This window comes from Medicago sativa, chromosome 4, assembly GCF_051527215.1.
Source record: "Medicago sativa cultivar Bolivia chromosome 4, Bolivia_mono, whole genome shotgun sequence".
Classification (NCBI taxonomy): Eukaryota; Viridiplantae; Streptophyta; class Magnoliopsida; order Fabales; family Fabaceae; genus Medicago; species Medicago sativa.
In genome coordinates, this window is record NC_140752.1 from 56,671,223 (window position 1) to 56,677,222 (window position 6,000).

Below are 6,000 nucleotides of genomic sequence, written 5' to 3' on the forward strand. Positions count from 1 at the left end.
TTATCTGAGTCACTTTCACATAAAATTGCTCTTTACTAGTTGTTCTTAACTTTCTATCTCCTCTCCTTTCCTAGAACATAGTGAATACCTTCACCATCTTCTCTTTAATTATGTTAGTCCAAGTAAGCACCTTAATATAGTCTTTGTGGATGTAGGTTTTTTCAGTAAGTAGTTATGGATTATAGTTGGATGAGTGCTAACCGCGTTAGTGAAGAATATAAGAAAGGAGTGAAAGAGTTTATACTATTTGCTTTTGAAAAACTTCCTGAGATAATGGAAGGTTTTATTGTCATTGTGTTAAATGTTTCAACGGAGGCCCATTCCATTTCGAGCTAATAATAGAGCATCTTATTTGTCACGAGATTTGCCAAAATTATACCAAATGGATATGGCATGGTGAGTCGGTAAACAATACAAGTGGGTCAAAAAGAAAGGAAGTCGATGTTGATATGGATGGTTATCGGCTAGAGGACATGATCCGTGATATCAGCCACGAGTCTTTTCAACAAGCGCATATGTATGACAATTTGTGCCGTGAAAAAGAAGAGCCTTTGTATCCAGGGTGCACAAACATGTCATTGCTGGTTGCGGTGCTAAGATTGTTCAACTTGAAAACAAGACATGGATTGACAGATAAAAGCTTCACAGAATTGCTTAAGTTGTTGAAAGAAATGCTGCCGGAAGGTAACACATTGCCCAATCGTAACTATGCGGCTAAGAAGATATTGTGTCCGATGGGCATGGAGTATAAGAAAATACATGCTTGCCCAAATGATTGTATATTGTACCGTATTGAGTTTGAAACGTTGAAGAAGTGTCCTAGGTGTGGGCTATCATGCTACAAAGTGAAGGACAATGATTTCGATTGTGATGATAGCTCAAAGTGTCCTCCTGCGAAGGTGTTATGGTGTCTACCAATAATTCCAAGACTTAAACGATTGTTTGCTAATGCAAATGATGCAAAAAATATAAGATGGCATGCAGATGAGAGGAAATGTGATGGGTATCTTCGTCATCCGGCTGATTCTTTGCAATGGAAGAAAATTGATGATTTATATCCGGAATTTGGGAAAGAGAGAAGAAACCTTAGGCTTGGACTTGCTACAGATGGAATGAATCCTTATGGAAACTTAAGTAGTAACCATAGTTCATGGCCCGTTCTCCTACTTATCTACAATCTGCCTCCTTCAATTTGTATGAAGCGCAAGTACATTATGTTATCCATGATGATTTCAGGCCCTAAGCAACCAGGAAATGACATAGATGTTTATCTCAAGCCATTGATTGAAGACTTAAAAATACTTTGGGAGGAAGGAGTTGATGTGTTTGATGCCCATTCTCGTAATTATTTCAAGATGCGTGCAATGTTATTTTGCACCATCAATGATTTTCCCGCATATGGGAACTTGTCCGGTTATAGTGTTAAGGGACATACAACATGTCCTATATGTGAAAAACACACTTGCTACCACCAATTGAAACATGGAGGGAAGACGGTTTACCTTGGACATAGGAGATTTTTCAAACTGAATCACCCATATCGTAGGTTGAGAAAAGCTTTTAATGGGCACCCAGAAAATAAAATTGCTCCGAAAGCCTTAATTGGAAAACAAGTTTTTAAACGGTTGAAAGGTGTCAATGTTATATTTGGGAAGAAAGAAAAAAAAGTCTGTTGATAAAAATATATGGAAGAAGAGGTCTATGTTTTTTGATCTTCCTTACTGGTCTAGACTAGATGTTAGACATTGTGTCGATGTGATGCATGTTGAAAAAAATGTTTGTGATAGTGTAGTTGGAACACTTCTCAACATTAATGGAATAACAAAAGATGGTGTGAATGCTCGTCTAGATATGCTTGAGATGGGCATAAGAAAACAAAAAAATGTGGAGCTAATTGTTGTCTTATACCCATCTCCAGCATATCACGGATCATGTCCTCTAGCCAATAACCATCCATATCAACATCGACTTCCTTTCCTTTTGACCCACTTGTATTGTTTACCGACTCACCATGCCATATCCATTTGGTATAATTTTGGCAAATCCCGTGACAAATAAGATGCTCTATTATTAGCTCGAAATGGAATAGGCCTCCGTTGAAACATTTAACACAAGGACAATAGAACCTTCCATTATTCTCAGGAAGTTTTTCAAAAGAAAATTGTATAAACTCTTTCACTCCTTTCTTATACTCTTCACTAACGCGGTTAGCACTCATCCAACTACGATCCATAACTACTGACTGAAAAAACCTACATCCACAAAGACTATATTAAGGTGCTTACTTGGACTAACATAGTTAAAGAGCAGATAGTGAAGGTATTCACTATGTTCTAGGAAAGGAGAGGAGACAAAAAGTTAACAACAACTAGTAAAGAGCAGTTTTATGTGAAACTGACTCAGATAAGTCACTGGTGCAGCAACTCACATCAGACACTATAATTGAGGTGGTCCTATATAAGATAATGATCTAGTGCAACAACTCACATCAAACTAATATTTGTAATTTTATATACCCAAAAATGCTTTAGTAGAATGCTAGATAGACTTGATGGCTACTTACAATTATAAAATTACCAAAACATAGATATTAATTTATAGTTAACAATTCAAAAGTCATCGTCCAATTCTAAACACAAAATCACCATCAATATAAATAAGACATAGTTAACATAATCCTTTAAAGTGTACACATACACACTCACACTCAGATACGTACCCTTGACAAAGACCGGTTTTAACCCTTCAGTACTACAGTGATAGTGATCTCAAGTGTGGTGGACGTGATTCAAAAACAATCCACGATGCAATATAGTGGAAAATGGGATTAACTAATAACTATGGTTGAAAGTATGCAATATTGTGGAAAAATAAATTTTAGTTTCTACTTAATGAAAACTGTACAGTGAGTGAATAAATAATAATATAGGGTCGATTCTGTACATCAATCTTGGCCTAAGAATAACTTTATAATAATTCTCATTAATCACAGGAGTGGATTGGCAAAATCATCTACACAATACTATTGAAAACAAAATCTTTTATTTCTCAGTATGCATGTCTGTTGTCAAAATTGTTTCCCCATCATTCTTAGTTCTTACCAATGTTTTCGTAGAATAAGTTTGCAATCCAATATCATTAAATCATCATTTTCATAAACAAAGAGGATCAGCAAGATCATTACTTCATTACATCTTCAAGAGCAAAAAAGGAACTTGAGATTAGAGGATTTAACTAGAAATTACAATTTCCCGGCGACGACGACGGAACACGGTTTCACGGCGACTCAACGACTGTGCGATATCTGCTGAGAAACAATTTCAAAACGAAAATCAAAGCAAAAAAAAATGGATTGAAGTTAGTTGAAGAAGAATTTGAGTTATGTTACCTTTTTGAGCTGGAATTTGAGACGATTATGATGCAGAGAGAGACAGCGATGGTGTTGCTTGGTGGTGATGTGACGGTGGTGTTTCACGATGGTGTTTCACGGTGGTTTGGGGTTTGAGTTTGGGTTTCACGGTGGGATTGGGAACGGAGGAAAGTGGTTTCACGGTGGGATTGGGATTCGATTGAGAACGAAGGATGAAAAGGGGTTTTCGATTGAGAATGGAGGATTGAGAATGGAGGAAAGTGGTTTTCGATTGAGAACGGAGAATGGAAAGAAAAGGGTTTCACGAAGAATGGAGGAAAAGGGTTTCACGAAGAGTGAAGGGGGGGAAAGGGAAAGTGGAAAGGGAAAAGGGTTTCACGGGTTTCACTAAGGAGGGAGAATGGAAAGTGAATTTTTTTTAGGAGGGGCATTTGGCGCTTTACATTTGGTTTGACACTTTGAATTTTGGCTTACTTTTAATAAATAGTTTTTAAATGGGGTCAAACAATTTATTATCATTTGAAATTAAAAACTTTCCTTACATCCAACTTTTTAAGTCATGAGGATAGCTACCCACTTAAAATCCTTGATTTAACATGTGTTTTTTGTACTAGTGTGATGTGATAAAATGACGGTGTCTATTGTCGATTTTTTTTTTTTTTTGAAAAAGTTAAATTAACCCACCCAAATTGATATGAGAGAGAATTGAACCTGACACTTTGAAGAGGAGCACACAAGTCCCAAGTCAATACAAGTAGGTCAACCCAAGTGGGTTCATTGTTGAAAAAATTAAACATAGAATTATCATTAAATAATAAATCAATAATAAATACTAACACAAATAAATTGACTCTAAATAAAAGAAATTGAGTATAAAAAACTTATCGAATTTAGTGACTGATGCGTGCAACCACACTGAGTATTTCGTCACCAGGGATAGGTTACTCGATGTGGTTGATCTCATGACACTTTCAGAATACAATAGTCTCTTCTTCCTAGCACCGCACTTGAATTAGCAATGCCTGAAAACAGCTTTTTGATGCCCATTGGAACTGATTTTTTTTTCTTTCACTCAATATAGTTTCTTTCAATTGTATATCAGATGAAAAACTGTAACTTTTTTTTTTAGTGCAATACCCACTTATGCACGCACACGTACTGGGAATTGGAAAACCGAAATTAAAGAAAGAATAATTTATAGCTTGCAACGGTTATCTATCAAATAAATAGCAAATATTTTGACCAAGTAAATTGCAACAACGTACGTTATGTAGAAATAGGAAACGTTTAAAACAAAAGTTAAGTAAAATAACAATCAAAATAACAATTAATTAACTTTAAAATAAATTATAAAATAAAATTTCAACACCCATTGCTTACGAAAGATTTTCTTCACAAAAAGCTCACAATTTATATAGTTGACCAATCGCAATTTATTAGCCGGAAAACACAATAAGCGAATAGTTTATTGCGGCTTCTCAATTATATAGCTGACAAGAGGCATTTATAATTAGTTCATAAATAGGTCCTTCAAAGAAAAAAATTAGTTCATAAATAGGGTTAAAGATGGCAGCATCTAAGTTTTTTTTTTTTTTTTTTTAACCAAGAACGTTTAGATGAGATGATATTGGTTTCTTCTATTTTAACTAAGATTCTGTGTTTGAATTCAGCCTTGGGTATGCAACAACGTTAAAATCATTCGATAGAGTTTGGCACCCAATTCAGTCCACAAGATTCAAGGATTAATCTCTATGGTTACGCGCGCAGAAGATATCGATTTACACAAAAAACGTGTTCTTTAGAGAAGAAAAAAGGACAATTATGATTAATCATCCATTTACTGATCCGTAAAGATTAACTCAAGTGACAATATCAAATTTGTTAGGTTGAACATCTTCATTTGAGTTCAAACTTAAAATTTCGCAATTGTGTGTGTGAATGTATGTGACGTTTTCACTTTTGTGTACATATAAGAACAATTTTATGCCTCCCAATTGGAATAGCAGAAAGTTTTTGGTATCCGTTGATTGAGCACGTTAAAAAAATATTATCAGAGTGGAATAGCAGAAAGTTTTCCTTGGGTGGTCGGTTGGTACTTTTGAAATTCGTCATGTCTTCTATTTGAGTCTACTTTCTTTCTTTCTTCAATGCTTCCAAAGGCATTATCTCCTATACTGAATCTCTTTTTAAATGTTTTTTTTTGGGGGATGTGAGGAAATTAGAAAAATAAATTAGATTAAATGGGACACTGTTTGTTTGGAAAAGGAGGCCGTTAAGGGTGAGGAGAATTAGGGAGGCAAATGTGTTGGAGGATGCATGTGGAGCAGAGTTTGTGGTATCAGGTATTGGTAGCTAAATATGACCAGGGGTCAGGGACTCTAAAGTTGGGTTAGGTGTTGATAATTGGTTTGATGATAATTTGGTGAGGGTGGTTGGTGGTGGGATTAAAACGTCTTTTTAGTTAGATCCGTGGCTGGAGGAAGGACCGTTGAGTCCTTGATTTCACAGTCGTTTTGATTTAACGGTGGTGAACCGATTTGTGTATGTTACTGATATGAGGGGTTTAGGATGGGGTCAGGGGTGGACCTAAACTAGGCTCGGTGTGGCAAGTGCCTCACCAACCAAGGCCC

The 6,000-nt window shown here is 35.8% G+C and overlaps 1 pseudogene; it reads left to right on the forward strand.

The window, feature by feature from the left end:
* The first annotated feature begins 174 nt into the window (after positions 1-174).
* Positions 175-2,058, forward strand: LOC146930088 (uncharacterized; annotated as a pseudogene).
* The last annotated feature ends 3,942 nt before the right edge of the window (positions 2,059-6,000 follow it).